At 42.6% G+C, this 20,607-nt stretch overlaps 1 protein-coding gene across 9 annotated transcripts in view; it reads right to left on the reverse strand.

Annotated features, from left to right (window-relative positions):
* The window catches only part of ARVCF (ARVCF delta catenin family member), a 974,893-nt gene that overhangs the window by 144,297 nt on the left and 809,989 nt on the right, over positions 1–20,607 (reverse strand). The window contains exon 1 of one of the 9 annotated variants that reach the window (XM_088476678.1): positions 11,901–11,938. The exons of the other annotated variants lie outside the window; for them this stretch is intronic. The gene's annotated coding sequence lies outside the window, so the exon portion shown is untranslated. Of the gene's footprint in view, positions 1–11,900; positions 11,939–20,607 lie in introns of those variants that run through there. 9 annotated transcript variants of the gene reach the window in all.

A 20,607-nucleotide genomic window follows, 5' to 3' on the forward strand; every position in this document is an offset into this window, starting at 1 on the left:
CTTTTAACTACAGCGATCGCCTGCTGCAATGTATAATCGTAACTGTGTGCCCGGCTCCTTCTCTACCGTGTGCAGCGCTACTATTACACATTACAGCGGGCAGCGCGGCAGCGGCCTGCCCCCTGAGCTCCGCCCCTCCCCCCCATCTGCTGTAGTGTCTTCAAGGACTGAGAGAGAAGTCAAGACGTCTCTCCCAGTCTAGTACCACAGTGCCCTGCGCTGAGGAGCCGATCCTTCGGTGTTGGGCTGCAGCCCAGACAGTGCAGAGAAGGCGGCACAGCCGGGGACGGATACTGCGGCTTCCCCCGGGTCCCATAGTGACGCAGATAAGTGCTGTGAGACCTGGGGGGGGGGCATACAGTGGTACAGTGGGTTGTGCTGTGTGGCATAATGTGTAATGGGGGGAATTTGTACTGTGGGCATAATGTGTAAGGGGCATTACTACAGTTTAGCGTAATGTGTATAAGGGACACCACTACAGGTATGTAGTGTAATGTAAATAAGGGGCACTACTGTGTGGCGTAATGGGAATTGGGGGTACTATAGAGTGCCATGCCCTTTCCCTACGAGACCATGCCCTTTTTTGGGGGGCTGGCCCTTACTGTCCCTGTTTATGATTGGGGGGGGGCACCAAAACTTTTTCTGGTACAGGGCACCAAAATGTCTAGCTACAGCTCTGATGCTGGCGTCGGGATTCTGACTGCCAGGACCCTGAGCACCAGCATCCCGTACCCAACCAGAGCAAGACAACCACACAACAGCTATGGTGATCAGCAGAATATAGGCCAGAGACCCAGAATAATAGCAGTTGGCAAATATAAAATTAATGTACAATTAAGTTAAGTTCAGACACAATCAGTCAGATTCATGAGGATGTAATCGGGGCTTTTAGAGTTGTGCGTTTTGGATGTAGCAAATCTCTGTATGTAGCTTTAGCAACAGAATGGAGCTGAATGGTTGTTTATATGGTCATGACCCCTCCAAATATTGGCTAAATGGGTCAAAACTTGTATGTAAGTTCCTTATTAGACTGGAGCTGGTTCTCATTGGGTATAGTCATGCTCTCTTATCTGCAAACTTTACATTAATGTTCCATTATATTATGTATCAAATAATAAAACACAATGCTAATGAAGCATTATTTTGGGAGCAGTTATGTCAGACAAGTTTATATTTTGGTTTCCCAAACGATATTGTGGCCAACCTGAATGTATGTATATATGTATACACATATAATGTACATACACACACCCATCAGCCATAACATTAAAACCTCGTGCCCAATTTTGTGTTAACATATGGTCAAAAATCCACTAAATAATGATCATGAATTTTACATCTATTCTTAAATGTGTTTTTTTATAATTGCTTTAATATATTTATAAGAACAAAGTACAAGTAACTATTACTGTGATCTGTATATTATATTCTTGCAATGCTCCACATAACTAGATCTTAAACCATACAATATTCTGCAGCCATTCTAACTGGCTTTACTAAATAATTCCAGCAGACACCGCAGCTTCTGTGGCCATCAGATGATCCACACACCTGCAATTCATTTTTATATCTGGATGCAAAGAGCAATGTTGGCAAAGTGAGAAGACAGTGTAGAAATAAATAAAGTGAGAAATGAACAGAAATAGAGGACAAAAAGAGAACACAAGGAAATAGAACGATTGCTTTTAACACAAGGAACTATTGATTTTAGAGATGAGCGGGTTCGGATTTCTGAAACCGAACCCCCCCCCCGAGCCCCCATGATCCGAGTTGTATCCGAGTCAAGCTCAACTTTTCCCGCCTGACTCGGATCTGAAATCGAGGCAAAACGTCATCATCCTGCCTTCCGGATCTCGCGGGTTTTGAATTCTATAAAAGGTCCCCGCATCTGCGCCATTTCTCACTTACTCACAGAGGGAGGGTGGGAGCTAGGGCTGGCTGGGCTGTGTTGTGCTGCTGTTGTCCATAGGGGCTGGCTGGGCTGTGTTGTGCTGCTGTCATAGGGGCTGGCTGGGCTGTGTTGTGCAGTCAGTTGTCCATAGGGGCTGTATCCACTCCAAAGTCTATAGGGGCTGGCTGGACTGTGTTGTGCAGTGTCCCATAAAGGCTGTAGTCCTAGAGGGGTGCTGTAGTGTTGTCCAGGGGGTGATCTGTGCATCAGGTGTGCTCCCCCAAAGTGCACTCCAAAACAAAATTTTTTTTTTTTTCTGTGTTTGTGAATTGTGTGCACAGTAGCCGCACGTGCATCAACAAAGAAGCAGCGCCAAGCGTGCGCCTGTGTCATAAGTAAAGGGACGGCTGGCTCATCTCTTAAAGGGTGGTGTAACCCCCAAAGTGCACTCCAACAAAAATAAAAAATGATTTTATGTGTTTGTGAATTGTGTGCGCAGTAGCCGTTTATGCATCAACAAAGTAGCGCCAAGCGTGCGCCTATGTCATAAGTAACGGGCCGGTTGGCTCGTCTGTTAAAGGGTACTGTAACCCCCCAAAAATATATTTTTTCTTCTGTGTTTGTGAATTGTGTGCACTGTACGTGCATCCTCAAAGCAGCAGCGCCAAGCGTGCGTCTGTCCGTTAAAGGGTGGTGTAACCCCCAATGTGCACTCCAACAAAAAATAAAAAATTCTTCTTTTTTTTCTGTCTTTGTGAATTGTGTGCACTGTAGCTGCGCGTGCATCAACGTGTGTACTCCGAAAGAGTGTTTAGTGCAACAGGGAACCTTGTCAGCGAAAGGCGTAGGAGGTTGCTTCCACAAAATATGGAGAAGATGATGTTCATAAAAATGAATTATCAACTCTTCCAGGGAGACCAGCCTCCAGAACGTACAGAGGGAGGTGGTGGTGGATTCCAGTGGGGACAAATTAATACTCTGTGAGGATGAGAATGTACACAACACTGAAGAGGGTGAGGAATCGGTGGATGAGGAGGATGAGGACGACATCTTGCCTCCGTAGAGCCAGTTTGTGCAGGGCCAGATTAATTGCCAGCTTGTTTTGTGGGGGCCCAAACGAACCAATCATTTCAGCCACAGTCGTGTGGCAGACCCTGGCGCTGAAATGATTGGTTTGTTAAAGTGTGCATGTCCTGTTTATACAACATAAGGGTGGGTGGGTGGGCCCAAGGACAATTCCATCTTGCACCTCTTGTTTTTCTTTGCATTATGTACTGTTTGGGGCCTAGTTTATCAAACTGCCATCCTGTCTGCCACTGCAGTGTCACTCCTAGATGGGCCACGTGTTTGTGTCGCCCACTCGTGTCGCTTAGCATAGTCATCCAGCTACCTCGGTGCAACCTTTTGGACATAAAAACACTATTGTGAGGTGTGAGGTGTTCAGAAAGACTGGAAATGAGTGGAAATTAAGGTTATTGAGGTTAATAATAGCATAGGAGCAGAAAAACCCAAACATTCTGTGATTTTAGCTGTTTTTATGCGCTTTTTAAAAAAAATACAAATCCAAAACACAAAACCCAGAACCCAAAACACGGAAGGGTGGTTTTGGCAAAACCAATCCAGATCCAAAACACGAAGACCCCTAATTGATTTTCATGTGAAAAATTTAATTCTGCAATCTTAATACATGCACAAAAGATATATTCATGAATTCCAACCACTCACAAAAATGTTACTTACCTTAAGGTGGCCATACATCTGCGGCAGATCGTCGCAATGCAGGGATGCGATTGGATATTTCCGGACGCCCATCGGAAACTTCCGATCGCCCACCATCGATGTTCTGCGATCCGTTGCCGGATTGCAGACATTTGTCATGTCAAATGTCGGCGATTTGATGATTGCGATCATGTTTTAATCGCGATCGTCAAATCGGCAAAATCCAACATGTTGGATTTCTGCGATCCCGCGATGCCGGGTTGCAGCATCGCGGGAATCGCAGCAATCCATCGCAGATGAATGGGGCCTATAAGATTCAGACGATCATTAAAGCTCAAAACTTAAAGTAATGAACCCCCATACATTAGCGATGGATTGCCGCGATCCCGCGATGCTGCAACCCGGCATCACAGGATCACAGAAATCCAACATGTTGGATTTCGACGATTTGACGATCGCGATCAAAAAATGATCGCAATTGTCAAATCGCGGTCATTTAATATGTGAAATGCCTGCGATCTGGCGATGGATCGCAGAACATCGATGGTGGGAGGTCGGCATTTCCACCCGGAAACGCCTGCATTTCCCATTGCATCGCGACAAACAGTCGCTGATGTATGGGCACCTTAAGGGATGGATCACTTTTCACATTCTTATATCCGAGCTAATTGTTCACTGGTAAATATCTCCAGGCTATTGGTTCTACAATCCCAGTTAGGCTATAAAATACATGCAACATGAGGATGATTCATTTAAATATGAATTTTAATGGATGAAATAATTGACAAAATATATTGGAAACCTCCATAAAGGTTTTGGTTATCGTTGAAAAATTATTTGGACCCAGGTGCTGACATATTACACAGTACTGTACAATGACACAAGCCAGCACAAGGAAAAAACTAAGAATAATAAAGTACAGTGAGCATGGTATGTGAATTATGGGTGTGCTACAACATGTCAGCGTTCAGGATGTCAACATTCAGAATGTCGACACCAGAATATCAATATGTTTGTATGTCGACATTTAAAATGTTGACATTGACAAAAGGTTGACATGTCAAATATCAATAATGACATAATGTTTTACAGTGCCAGAATGTCAACAGTCAGCATGCTGACCATGCGGCTTTGCGTTGGCGAGGTAAGTATGCCTAAACTTAAGCCCATCAGTCGACATGTTGAGTGTTGACATTCTGCCAATGTCGAGATTCAGAGCAGGTCAACACTATGAACATATACTGTGAATAATAGGTGTTACGTAATACAGGAGTTAAGTGGAGCCTTTGACAATTAGGAACAAATAAAACAAAATTATGATAAAGTAGTAAATCGTATGCTTTATATCTGTTTGTACTACTCAACGCAGTGCAGGTACATTAACACTGGGCAGAGAGACAGTGCATGGATTAATGTGAGCAGTGCATTATACTAGTAGTAGCAAAGCACGCCACGAGGGGGCGATGCAGAGCTTTTAGCAATGTGGATGAGAATTGCACAATAGAAAATTGCAGGGCAGAATAGCGTACTAGCACACATACACCCCTGCACCGCTTCTAAATCCCTGAACAGTGACAGGTGTAAGATGAATACGCCAGTAGTTATTTCTCCTCACTAGTCAGAATCTAGGAGTACAGGTTTGGGGAAAGCAGTGTAATAGATGATAAAAGCATTTCTCATTGTTTTACATTTTCAGAAGCAAAACGTTCCCATGTTAAATCAATAAAATATGTAATCTAAGACTCCCAAGAACACAAATAAAAGCATCAGACCAGACCCACACTAATTACTACATATGCCCTGGGCTAGAAAAGGCAACATGCTGAACATTGATTCACGATTTCTGTTGCATGATCATAAGGTTGGCCAAATGATGTTCACAAAGAAATCTTCAACTTATGGCCGACACACCCAGAATGGGTCTGGGAAAGCTACCCATTAGCTAATAGGTTGTGTAAGGAAGGGTGTGACTAGCATTAGACTATGCCCCAAGCAGAAGTCTGCTAATAACTGGTTTTGTTTGCTGTAATAAATATCCCAACTCCTTTGCCTAGATCTATTAGTATTTTATATTTGTCAAAATCTTACATAAGAAAGACATGTTTCTGTTTTATTTGCTGGCTAAAATCAGAGGAAATATAAAAAGGCAAATTTATTTTCTACAAAGGGGTTAATGAAAAAATAAATAAAAGAAGAGCGTCTCTCATGAGAAGTACATTTCATACTCACTTGTGATCACCGATATCTTCTTGGTTACACTAGAACAGGGGTGTTCAGAAGGCATTAACAGAAATCTCCACCCACTCCCAGGTCTCATTGCACTCCTGGGGCTGTGGATACCATCATACTTGTAAAGATGATGTCATCAGCTGACTCAATTTGCTATCCTGACAGATGAACTATGATCACACAATGTTTTGGTTGATAAAGAGTGGCCAGGAGAGTGGGCAAAACAGCAATATGGTTACAGCGATTTGGTGTGTCAGATTCCAAGCCATTTTCTTACCACTCTAATTAAGAGCCCTATATATGCCTCAGGGCCCCCTAATGCCAATATATGGGAGCCTAGTGCCCCCTCATGTCCCTATACATGCCTCAGAGCCCCCTCATGCTCATATGTGTGAGCCCACATCATCATGTCCCAAGAGCCCCTCATGCCCAATTATATGTCAGAGCCCCCTCATGTCTTATTTATGCCCAGGCAACCTTCATTCCCTTATGAAAGCCTTATTTATGCCCAGGGCGATTTCATGCCCTTATGTCTGCCCATAGCCCCCTCATGCCTCCACAGCCGGCACCACAGAGTGAAAAGTGATTAGGTGCCAGCCAATCAGCTCCTAACTGCCATCTCACAGGCTGTGTTTGAAAAATGACAGTTGGGAGCTGGTTGGCTGGCACCTTATCACTTTTCACTCTGTCTTCTAACACTGCTAAGTAAATAGACCCCATAGACCCCACAGTGTTTTGCTCACTTGGATAGCGCCAGATGGGAAGGTGTGAAAAAAAAACAGTCTTTGAAACTCATAAAGAAGGTGTGTGGTGTTTTATTCAAAGAGAAAAACATTTTTAATCATGACATGAACACCTTTGCCAATATTTTTCTATTCCTAAAAATATCACCACCTCCAACTCTAATACTACTACATCAATGTTCTAACTTGGTAGCATGTTCTAATCTATTCCTAGTGATAGATAGATTATAACAAGAAATATAAATATATGTCTGAAACTTCCAATAATTCTTATGGCCACCAACATTGGTACTCGCTCTCCTGTGATTTGGTTTTACTTATACTGTGGCCTTCTAGCCAGTTATAGCTGTTACAATGTAATTATATGCTCCTGTACATAGCGCAGCTGGATTGTCTGAGCTATAGAGACCCATCTTATCTCTCAGTATTAATATTATGCGTCCCAGGTGACCTTGCCCAAGGAAACAAACTATCACCTACAAGCAGAGCTGAGAATGCTTTAGCAACAGAAGCTTTTTGTAATAAAGCTTTCAAAATCCCAGAAATCAATTCACCTAAAGAGGTCCAGACAGCGTCGGTCAAGATGCGAGGAAGACACATTAAACCCAGGCATTAAACCTTGACAGTGATATGAAAATATTATCAGCATTTCTTCTCAAGAGCAAAAAGAGAAATGAAAGGACAACAGGAAAAAGAAAAAGTCATTTGACTGACTGATCTTTTAGTAAAGTTAATCCTTGTGCTGACAGAGGAGCTCAGAGCAGACTGAATATGATGAGCTGTAGTCTGCTCTATGCTGAAGAAAAATAAGATAGTCAATGGGAACCTCAATTACATCCACAGAACCTAGCCATCTTATAAACCATATAACCAGGTCTTCTAGATGAGCTTCATTATTCTGGTTACCAGTCAGTCTATGTCCTAAACACACAAATAGATAAATGAACACAGAAGACACACTTAAATCAAGAAACATATCCACCTCTTAATATATGCTACTACATGTATTCAGTCTAGTATGCAAATTGCCTTACATTCCTCCACACTATGGGGCCTATATAATAACAATTAACAGTTGTCATAAATATGTATTAGAAATTTTTGCAGGGACAGCGGTTGCGAGAACTATTTTTGAAAGACTCCTCCACACCTTCTGACACCGTGCATTCGGAGTGTCACTTTACAAAAAACTTCGGAGGTAGATGGATGCTGCAGGAGAGGGTCTCAAGATCTCACTCCTCAGAGAACGCCCTACAGTCATAAAACAGTTAACACCATCTGAAAAAGCCATTAACCTACGGGGCCGCTTTTTGGATATTGGCACATATGATAAAACTGCAGTCCCCATTGCGAATAATGAGAACTGTGGCCTGCCACGCCATTAAGCCTTAGCAGGCGATATGATAAATCCTGCTGTTTATGATTGCTTTACGTAAATACAGGGCTTGATACATATGCCCCTATAATTTCACTTTCTGAAGAGGACAGGTGTCTCATTTTCTCTACTTCTGTGTATCAACATCATAACTGGACAATATAAAAAAAACACATAGGTCCCCAAAACATTTATTCTGAATTATCAAACGGTCATAAGACCCACTGACTGGACAGTAATTGCACTGTGCTTTGTCCAGCCATCAATTACTTTCTCCCATCAGTGAGAGAGAGAAGAGAGACATGAGGAAGTGAGAGGGCTATTTATCACCATCCAGGTTCTCAAGGCAGTTTCTGAGGAGCGACGGTGACTTGAAGACGCTTTAAGAGGAATACAGGGTGACCAGAGCATGGTTACAAGGTTCTCCGTGCTGCTTCCTAGAGTCTGCCACCTGAAGCCAGGTGCTACAGCATCCTTGGCATTCAGTAATTAATATGAGAGACCTTTTCTTCCAAGCTAATACAGAAAACTTGTCTTACTCAACTTGTAAATTTCCTTAGACTCTTAAGCTTCTCTGTACAACCCAAGACTGCAAGAGACAAGTCCACCTTTTTTAAGCCACATTATCCACTTTCATGTGGGACCTTGGATTCTATAGCAAATGCTTTTTTTAGGAAGGCAACACCTAATCTCATTACTATACTCTGCTGTGAATGTCCTCTCATTAGCTAATCAGACAGATGCTGTACATGGATCATTTTGTCACAATCTCCTTTCTCCCATTAAAATCTGGCTGTATATCTCAGTACACTGGAAGCTGCTCTCACTCACTCTCACGGCTGTACTTACCACAAATTCATCTAGTAGTGGAAGGAATTTACAAATTGTTCTTTCTGACTAATGGAAGTTTTCATTTTCACTTTTAAAAAATAAAAATACGGTCTATATATTGAGGTTTGTGCTCTCCTTTTGCATGAATTGCAGTTATTGATAGGACACCCAATGCTATATCCTCCCATTCTATGAGTTTGAATATTGCAGAACTTTTTCCTTTCCCCAGAAGCCCCATCCATCATATTAGCTAGCCATTATATTGATAATCCCTCCATACCTTGGGGTTCTTTGGTCTCCAACAGTGAACTAAACACAGCGCACACAAACATTACTGTCAGTCTGTACAACTGCTCCTCTCTAACTCTGTTCACACTGTCTCATTTTCATTTTTGTATAATAATTTAAATTTAGTTACTAGTAAAACAATAGTATTACAATATATCAATCTGCTCATGGGCAAATAAAATAAAATAGTGATGTAGCAGTGTGAGACAAAGTATTAGCCAAGCACTCGTTACGGTCAGCGCTATATAGTGATACGATGGGTCAATAAAAAATGGTGTAAGGGGTGGGGAAGGAAAGGGCAGGTGGATGAAGGAGTAATTGTGATAAGCCTATAGATGAAGACATTTTTTAAGTTGAAACACCAGCCTCAGTTCCTCACCTTGTGAGAAATAAGGTGAGGAACCTTCTGAGGGGTCTATTTTCAGTTGTCCCAATCCACTCTTCCTATTCTACTCATCAATTGTCAGTGGACTTGGAGTTGGATAACAAATCTTTCAGCTCTACCTAATCATCCTAATGTAAATATTCTGGATGAACACTTTAGCTTTGCTTTATCCACATCATCAAAAACTTGCTATGTTCTAACACAAAACTCTCAATCCTCAAATTCCCAGCCTTTGCCTAATAAGCAAACATTTTCTCTCTGTTTGTACAGGCTCTGTGTTTGCAGGACAGCCCTGGAGAATAGCCAATTCTCTCCTCGATTTTCTCCATTGCAAATGTATCCCGTCATGCTTTAAGGTAAATACAAACTGGAATTTGCAATGCATTTTTTTATTAACAATATACTTAGAAACCAAATTGCGTTTATGTATGTGTTTAATGCAGTCTGTTACTATAACAGAAAGTAATACCGAACACAAATCCATATGTAAATGACTTATTTCAACAGTTCTGTAATCAGAAACACATCCTGAACATAGAATGTTATCGTCAGTGTATAAGTAACCTAAATTCTGCGCTATAACAATCCAAGCAAACAAATCTGGCATAAACAATAAACATAAATGAAATCCATGTCAGCTCTTCAGTTTTTGATTCTATACTGTGACCACCTCCTTACTCAGTTATTCCTCCTATGATACCCACATGACTTTGCAGACTTTGTAAAGTAGAACACATTCACAAGAGAAATCCCATCTACGTTACTTCCTCACCCCACATTCCACTCATTTACCCACATTACTGAAGAAAAATCCTACTCGGTCTTAAAGATACAGGACCTGATTCAGAGATTTGCGCTAACGCAATCGCCAGATACCACTCCTTGTCGCTGCAGTGTGGGCAGCAGGCTAATGGCACTAGCAGGGTGGTTCCTCTCCACTTTGCACTGGGGAAGAGGCTATCGGGATGTCACGAATGACGTCTCATTCCCCAGCAACAACTGAGAAAAGGGGAGGGGATCCAATCCAGCCGGCACCCTGCCACCCCCCTTCAGCTTCCGCTACTCGCACTGGCAAGTCACCAGCCCAGGTGGCACAGCTGTCTGCAGATCAGCCAGGCTGCGGGCCCCATCATCACCGCTCGCAATTTTGCCCCTGGTACTTTCACCACAACTCTCTAAGCTGCTTACTCTATGGACCTTTCTCTAACACTGCTCTCTTCTTTTTGGACCCATTTCACGCATTGCTCCCTATTCACTTGAATGTTCTCCCACTTAAAAGCTGTGATTGAACTTGCCTCGCTAATCTACAAACAAGCTGAAGGTTCAGGAATCCGGTGAGAATGTAAAATGACGGCATTCACAAATGTAGACATGGTTCAAATGTTGACATGAGCATAATGTTGATATTTAACATGTCGACACCAGAATGTCAACAGTACATTTGTGTTATTTTTACAGTTAGAGTTAAGCTGGCCACACACTAGACCAACTTACATCCAACTAGTTCATCTGGTAAGGTATGAAAGCAAATGACAATCAGCAATTTGCTCCCAAACGCTAAAAAATGGACAAAAACCGATGTTTGAACAAATTGTTTAGATCAAACATTTAACAAACTTGTCTGAACGTCCATTTTCATCTGTTTTCTGGCATTTAGGAGCAAATTACTGATCATCAGTTACTCTGATACCTTACCAGATTTTCATTCCAACCAATCAACTAGTTGGATGGTTGGTTGAAAGTTGGTTTAGTGTATGGCCGGCTTTAGGCTAAAATGTGCACAAAAATATTAAATGTCGACATTATGAGCATGCCAACATTTTGACCAGGTCGACAGCTGTGAAGGTCAATATGTTGCTTGTCGACCTAATATTCATGTTGACATTCAGAACCTGTCAACACTCTGAATGTTAACTTTTCATACTACACCTGAAGGTTCACCTCATCAATTATGTTGGAAACTAGACATGATGCACTGAATGATCTCCTGTGTGCACTTTTTAAAATGGAACTTTAAATTTGCCCTAATGTACTTACATGTAACCCTATACAGTCTGTAAACTCTTTATGGAATGGAATAATTTCCTCTCATTGCGGTTTAACAAACTCTTACATTATGCACTTTTTCCCTTGACTGTAACTTGTAATGTGCTACATGCATTATTACCACTATATAAACTACACATAACATTTAAGGCTAAAAGTTTGCAGCTCAAAATTAAGAGTATGAAAAAATCCAGCATATGAATTAGAGCAAGCAGTCCGATGGGTTGTTAGTCTGAAAATCACTGCTATTTTGATGCACTTGCTAATTTAGGTTATAAAAGTTCACAAGACATGACTAAACATCCCTGGCAGAGGCTACTTTTTCACGGCCAAGCTCTGTATAATAAAGTTTTAGTAGCAGTGATTACAAAACAAATAACCCACAGACATTACCTTACAGAGTCCCTCTAATGAGCACAGTCCACTGCTCACCAAGCTCTGCCTTACAAATATCCAATCTACGGTCACTCAAGCATATTGACCAGGTTTCCAGAGTAATCCCTGCATAGAAATACTGCGATTATTCCAGGCAACCATGTGAGTGTGCCAGGTATCAGCAGTGCAGACTCAGGTAGCGCCTAGACTTTACCAGACACCAGTAGTAGTCGGACAATAATGAGGAGAAATAAAAATCACTGAATTTTTTCAAATTCTTTATTTTGGATGGTCAATCATAACAAGAAAAACAGAAAAATAAACATCAAAACCGTGTAACCGACAGCAAGACAATAAACAATACCAATATCAAATAGCTTTACGCAATCAAAAATAAAATTGACTTGGTTAAAACAAAAACAAAATATAAATCAATCTATTAATGGTGACAGCAGAAATAAATTGATAACCAAATTATCAATACAAATAAGTACTTAGATATAAGACAACAATCATAATACAGAAATCATAGGGGGGGAGGAAGGGGTTGGGGAGGGAAAGGGAAGGGGTAAATGACAACAGAAATAAATGGAATAAAGAATTTCAGCTTAAACTAAAAAAAAAAAAAAAAAAAAATGAGCCTACCCCATGGGTCTCCATGCACGTTCACCCTCCAGAGGAAGACGGGAGTAGATGTCTATGTTCAGCAGAGAGCCAGGGAGCCCATACTTGAGCAAATATATGTCCTCTATCATGGAGGTAATAAGTTATCTCTTCCATAGCAGCTATGTGCCAAATCTGGCGTTTAAGCGCAGAAAGAGACGGTGGGGAGGTATTTTTCCAATTATGGGCTATCAGAGATTTGGCCGCCAAAAGAACATGCATAAGTAATTTATTTGAAAATATATGAAGATTTGGTGGTGAGCAGCATAACAAAAATACCCAGGGATCTTTTGTCACTGGGGATTCCAAGAGAGAGTTCAAAAGGTCAGTAACCAAATCCCAGAAGGGGATAATATTTGGGCATGTCCACCAGATATGTAGCATAGTGCCTCTATGGCCGCAACCTCGCCAACAGTCAGGTGCTGAGGAGGGAAACATCTGATGGAGTTGCACAGGGGTATAATACCATCGGTAGTAGATTTTGTATGAGGTTTCCATAATTTTAGTGGAGATGGAGTATTTAGCGATACCAGGTCGGACTTCCTCCCAGGTTTCCTCCTCTGGAGGAGGGCCTAAATCTGTCTCCCATGCAACCTCATGAGATCTCAGGGAAGGAAAAGTTATGTCAAGAAGAATACAATAAAGTTGTGAAATCAGGCCTTTGGTTAGGGGACAATATTTACAAAGGTGTTCAAAGGGCGTAAGTTCTCTGAGTACCGATGCAGAAGGTATAGAGCGCAGAAAATGACTCATTAGAAAAAACTCAAAAAGGGGCTTAATATTTGGGCTGGACATTGTATTTGGAGTTCTGGTAGGGACAACCACTGGCCCTGTGTGGAGAAATCTACAGGAAACTTAAAAGCCCGCTTTGGACAATAAGTATGCTTTTTTAACAGAGGACCCAGGGGGAAACAAGGGACTGAACCAAATAGGAGTTAGGGGAGAAATGGGGCAGGTAAGATTCAATTTGAGTGAATGTCGGTCCCAAAGGGAGATATTAAATTTAAAGGGCAGGAAGTTGTTTAAAGGTGACGGGGCGTTGCATGTGGGATAGGCCCCAAATGGAGGTAAGGTCAGGAAGGGTAATATAGGCAGCTTCTAGGTCTAGCCAGGAAGTGGATCCTGGGGGCGAAAAAGAGGTAACAATTTGCGAGAAATGGGAGGCTAGGTAATAGAGTTTAATATCTGGAAGGCCTCTGTCACCAGCATCAACCGGTCTCTTCAAAACGTTGGCCGATATTCGGGGGGTCTGTGGTTCCAGATAAAATGGACCAAAGCTTTCTGGATATCTCGGAGAAGGGTGGCCGGTACAGCAACAGGAAGTGTTTGGAACAAATAAAGCCATTTGGGTATGATGTTCATTTTAACCGATATGATCCTGCCCAGCCAGGAAATAATGAGACAGTTCCAAGAGTTTAGGTCAGCTTGCATTTTGGAAAAAAAAGGTGGAAAGTTCTCTTGATAGAGAAGATCATAGCGAGAAGTGAGATAAATCCCCAAATATCGAATCCGTTTGGGTTGCCATTTAAACTTAAAGGCGGCCTGGAGGGTCTCAGTAATTGGAGGGGGGACGTGGAGCAGCATGGCCTCTGATTTAGAGTAATTAATTTTATAATTAGAGATAGCACTATAGGATCGTAGAACAGTGAAAAGGTTGGGAAGGGAAATCTGTGGTTGGGTTAGGGAAAGCAGGATATCGTCCGCAAAGAGAGAAATCTTGGAGTGAGTGCGCCCCACCTGCACACCCCATACATCTGGCTGAGATCTGATCTGAGAAGCAAGCGGTTCATCACTGAATTTTTTTAACTTCTAAAACATAAGACAACAGATGAAAATACAATATTTATTTATTTATAGAGAGCTTATAGCTGTATTTCCCGTGTCCCATTGTGTCCAGATGAGCCATGTTATGCACTAAAACATCCCCCTCCCCCCCCCCAAAAAAAATAAAACTATTGAAGGTTAGGTCTGGCTACAAACATTATATGACCCTATCTGACTCAACTGAGCTTGCCACTATAGAATTATGTTTTAACTATAAAAAGGTTTATACTTTTATTATATACATACTAGTATTTTTGATTCCTCATTCTCCTTTTTCTCTCACCATTCCTCCTCCCCCTCTTGGTCTCTGTTTCTACCCCTCTTACCCATGTATCTCCTTCTTCCATAACTCTGATCTCCATCTATATCCAGCCTCTACCTCTTTATTCCATCTTTCCCAATCTGTCCTCACCCCACCATCCCCCTTGCGTGATCAGGGATAGCTGTGCGTGGAGGAGGAACAGGGCATCAGGGGTTAGCTGTTGGGCAGGAGGAATTGGGCATCTGGGGGGGGGGTCAGTGTTGGCAGAAGGATGCACCCCAGTTCACACAGTGCATGGCAGAGACAGGACAACATTCAGAATTAGAATATAAGAGAATGCCCATTGTAGAATAACAGTGTGTGACTGAGAATGGGAAGTTCAATCTTGTGATCCTTTCTGCAGCGTTTACCTTGGGATGTGTTCCAAGATGTCAAGTGTTAAACCACCTACAACTCCTTTGCACCTGGTTCTGCAATAAGATATTCTATATGACCTGGCTGAGGCTTATTGAGGCTTATACTTCTTGTCAGATCATTCTGTCCAGTTGGCTAGAGTGTGCATCTTCCCGATTGTATCCTAGCACAGGCCGAAGGTATTAGTTTATGTCCTGCTGGTAAATTCCATGGTTCTTTGCCTATCTTGGACTTTGTTGTTTGCCACCTACCTTGAGACATCTGTCTGTAAAAGATTCTCTTGTTCTGCTGTCTGGGTCTTTGCTCTATGGGTTGTGCATGTTCCTGCCTGGCACAGAAAATATTGTCTGTATGTTTTGCTTTGCACTTTATGGCATTTGACTCCTATTTCCTGTTGTGTTGTCACACATATAGGAAGCACTGTTTAATAAACATTTATTGTGGTGTCCATCCTCACAGAGGGATCCAATTTTAAAGGAATGGTATAGTTTAGAGTGGGGCAAGCTCAATGTTGAGTGGACTTGTGTGTAGAGTGAGTGGGGAGCAGAGAGAGAGGGATGTTCTGAGATCCTGAGTCAAGAGATCAAAATAAAGAGCTGAGAATGAAAGATACAAATGGTGACCGGGCAGGTGGCAAACACGAAAAAGTAGAGCTTGAAGCTGACAAATGCAAGAATCAGAATTTGAGAGTGTGGATGCATCCTAAGAGAAGCAGAGAGTGAGCGCCCCATCATCACAGGTAAGTGCTAGCTCTTACACTGATAGAAATCACTGGGTAAGCCAATAGGTGAGATGATAAAAGAGGATTATACAGCAAAGTAAATACGGGACTACAGTATGTGATGTATGCTGCAATGTGAATACAAGACATTGTAAATACATATACTTAATTTAAAGAGATAACCTGCTTCCTATTATTGTGCACAACTTCACTGCCTCACCCATGTTTTATCTTTAGTCACACCTGCCTGTTCATGCAAATGGAGGCTACATACAATTACACACAAACATGTAATCAAAACATACTTGCCAACTCTCCCTCATTGTCAGGGAGACTCCCTGAAATAGCAGCAATCTCCCTGTCTCCCTGAAGAGTCTACCAATCTCCCTCATTTCACCTTACCCCCATTATGACACTGTTATATAAAAGAAATAACAGATATATACATTCAAATGGGATCATTAGTATCATTTCCCTGCATTGGGTATAAGGCACAATGGGCCTGATTCAGACCCACTCGCGAGCGGCTGTCCGCTCGCAAGTGGGTCGATGTTATGGACTGAGCATGCGCACGACGGAGGGAGCCTCCCGTCCAAAGCCGGCCCACTGACATCACTAGTGATGTCAGTGGGAGTGATTTTGGCTCTGATAGAGCCAAAATCACTCCGGAGCTTGCGGTTGAAAACCTCAACCGCAGGCTCCGGCTCGCAAATTCGATGGTCGCGATGGTCACGACCATCGCGGCCATCACAATGCACGCTCGTATAGCCTGTGGGTGGTGACCCACAGCTATACGAGCGTCCAGGAGGACGCTCCATTTTCATGGAGCCCGGCCCTCATTCAGAGCGTGCGCTCTGCTCAGAGCGTACGGCTCTGAATGAGGGCCAATGTTCCCTATGGCTACATGTATTTTCTGAGAAGTATCAGTGTGTTTTCATCAACAAGTAGATCTTGCTAACTGCTTTGGGGCTCATTTACATGTGGATGTAAATCAATTTTATGACACGGGTCTCAGGTGTAGCAGTACACGCCCACTTTACCGCTGTGTTCATAGATGCCGCTTTCAAAATCTCCCTGAAATGCTTTTTCAAAAGTAGGCAAGTATGAATCAAACTAACCTAAAAGCAGACATTTTGCTAAACAAAAGTAAAGTACACATTTTTCTGGGACACTGGACAATGCCTACTTTTAGTTTAAATGAAGCATTTGGCCCCATGAGAAGGATTGCCCTATACTGGGGTCAATGCTATAGTTTGGCCTGATTAAGAGGTGAACATAAAGATGCTATGTAGTATGTATATAACCAAAAATGCAACTGTACATGTGTGTTTACATGTCTGTATTTGCACGTATACTAGTAACCTCTAATCACCATCATCACCAAAACCTGCACCAAAACTCTACTCTTAGGTGACATATTTCAAGATCTGTGTAACTGTAAATAAGATATCCCCTCTAAAGCTGGCCATACAGCTACACGACCAGCATAAGATCCGATTCATCATACGATTTCCCTCTGACTCCCCGGATCTCCCTGGCAGTCCCAGCAGCATGTTTGTCGTATGATCGATCCTGTGCCTCACGTGCTCTTTAAACAAACAGTCATTGAAATTACTTGAATTGCTGCACGATGGGTCGCATGAACAAAATAAACGGCACGATCTGCACACGATACGATGGAACATGTGGGCTGCACATCTGATCATAAGATCCTATTATAGGAGCTGCGGGAGCGCACGTCGGATCTTATCTTACTAAAAATATACACGATTTTCACAAGATTCATCTTATGACCTGTCGGAAATCAGGCAATCGGCCCGAAATCATGCAGGTGTATAGCCAGCAAATATGGGTGTACTTATTGCATGTTAACGCTACTGATCGGTTTCTCCAAGAGCAGGATGTCCGCAACTATATATATTGAAGCAACTGTGCATTTCCTCAATTTTACACTAAGGTGCAGATTTATGTTACACAAATTAACATATGAGAAATTATTAATTAATTCCATAGTATTTACTTTTAATGTGAACAATTGAACAAGGACTCAAACAAAACTGTTTTTTTATTTATTTATTAAATTAGGGTTTGAAAAAGTAAATAGAAACCAAATTAAGTTCTAGAAATTCTAGGACATGGTCTGCTGAAATACCGGTGAGAATGACAGAATCCACCAGCAGCACACGGATAAAAGAGGGCTCTGTGTGAGGGGGTGTCTAATAATGCAGTAGTGCAGAGGATAGCACATTCTCCACCAGATAGCTGACATAAGGCTGTATGTCACTCTAACCCTCATTTCCCACTTGCCTGGCTTCTCTACTATATATTCCCAAATATAACTAAATACAGTTACTGTCATTTTCCTGTCAGTTCCACTCAGACACCAGCAAAATAGCAGTGCTTCCCAACATCCATCCTTTTAGCACTAAAAATAACTTCAATAGTAAATCAAACAGGAATTCTGACATATAGCTATACTAACACTGTACTGTAATAGTCATCATACCCTGTCATATTAGTTTGGGCTACACTAGAATAAGAAGGTGCAATAGGAAAGTAACTGACAGTACCCTGGGACAATGTAATGGTTCATCTTCATTTCACTGTGTCTGCAGGCAATTCCTGGTATACAGTATTTATACAACCATTCTGCTGGCTTTGTTGTTTTTAGAATATTTCCAATGCCCATGGGGCAAAGACATAAAGTGAACATTGTGATATGACAAAGGAACAGCTACATGTTTGGCTTATGTAACGTTTATAGTAGTAGTGGTAACAAAAGGTACTTTATGTGCAAGCCATGGCACCTGGGACAAGGTAGATGTAATACAATGATGTAAGACAGGGGTTTACATCTCCAGTCCTTAAGTACTCCCAACAGGTCATGTTCTCAGGATTTCTGTCTGTGGAAACAGATGGGACAATTGCTGACCCAGCAAAATAGATCAACTCACCTGTGTATGATTAAATAAATCCAAAGAAACCAAGACCTGTTGAGGGTACTTGAGGACTGGAGGTGAAAACCTCAGATGTAAAAAGTCAGGATTACATTTTAAGGTCTTATGGTGCGTACAGACGGGACGATCGACAACGATAATGATATTGTTGTTCGATCTCCCAGGTGTGCAGGACGATCGATATCAATCATACAGCACACCACCTACTCACCAACGACTATAACGACCCGTGATCAACGATCGCAGGTCCCTATAGTAATCTGGTCCATATTGAACAGGTTGGCCTGCATGCACGGGCGATGGTCGATATCGACCACACTTGCCCACGCATCGCAGGTAGTTGGGCACCGAAAATGGACGATAACTATATGACCGACATCGTTATTGTTCAGATCGTCCATTTTAATCATACCGTGTGTACGCACCATTAAGCCTCAAAAAGATGCAATAGACTTGAATAACAAACAAGCAAAACAAATAAAATGCACAAAAAATTGCAATAGATGTGGCACAAACAATACTATCTCTATTTCACTGTATCTTAGAATACAAATGCCCATAACTTAAAGTATGAGAACACAGATCTTTAACCACTTGCCTGGTGTGGCCACATCGTTTGTGACCACGCTAGGCTGTGCATTTCCTGATATGGTCATAAACCATGCGACCAGTCAGAGATGCCAGCTGGGCAACTGCTGGAAGATTAGACTAGATAATCTTCCAGCAGCCGCCAGTTACATAATGACCTCCTGGCCCCTCTTCATCCTTACACCCTCCCCCAGTGCCTGCCATGCTACCAATTACTTCTGATCGGTCAACCTGGCAGCACCCTCACCCAATGGTGGCTGCATAGAGGAGCAGCTGCCGGGGATTGTAAATTAAACAGCCCCTATACCCCTAGTGTATGACCGGCGGCTGCCGAGGAAATGCAAAGCTGTGATGTTCTGATCATCGATGGTCCAATACATCACTTAACGATATTAAAATCGATATTAATGTAATGTGTTTCCCCAAACAAAAAGGGTTTTTGTTTTTTTTAATATAAAATAGTTATAAAATAGATGTTCCTGAACGAATTCAATCATAAAAAAAAAAATATCTTTCTGAGCAGTTTTTGGCGACAAAATATTAGCCAGTTAAGTGGTAAAAGATTTCTACTCATTTGCCCATTTCTAAAACCTGTGCCACTTTATTATTTGGTGCTGTACTCAGGGCCTGATTCAGACCCGCTCGCGAGCGGTATTGGCTCGCAAGCGGGTCGATGGTGGCCCAGTGCGCATGCGCACGATGGAGCCTGCTCAGTCGTGCGCATGTGCGAGACCCGGATAGCGACGGGCAAGCCGTCGCTCCGGGTCGTGTACCAAAGGGGGCGTGCTGTCGATGTTGAGTGACAGCACGCCCCCTTTGGTGGGCGGGCCGGGGGCGTGGCTGCCCAGACGGAGGCGTTCCCATGGGAACGCCTACCGTCTGGGGCCGGCCCGACTGACATCACAAGTGATGTCAGTGGGAGTGCTTTCGGCTCTGTTAGAGCCGAAAGCACTCTAGGGCTTGCGGCAACGAGACCCCACCGCAAGGGTCTCGTCGCAAGCCCGATGGTCGCGATGGTCTTGACCATCGCGACCATCTTCCTGGCCGCTCGCTATAGCTGTGGGTGGTTACCCACAGCTATGCGAGTGGCCAGGAGGCCGCTCTAAAAAAAAAACCAGAAGGCCGGCCCTGATTCAGAGCGTCCGGCTCTGAATCAGGCCCTCTGTCCGAAATATGAGGTACAAAATAAAAGATAACAAAATACTGTAGTGGGCAACAGATACAAACTTACGGCCTAATTCATTACGGATCGCAATTGCAACCGTGTACACAGATCGGCCGATGGTGCAAACTGCG

The sequence above is a fragment of the Taudactylus pleione genome, unplaced genomic scaffold (genome assembly GCF_031769625.1).
Source record: "Taudactylus pleione unplaced genomic scaffold, aTauple2 ptg000191l, whole genome shotgun sequence".
Classification (NCBI taxonomy): domain Eukaryota; kingdom Metazoa; phylum Chordata; class Amphibia; order Anura; family Myobatrachidae; genus Taudactylus; species Taudactylus pleione.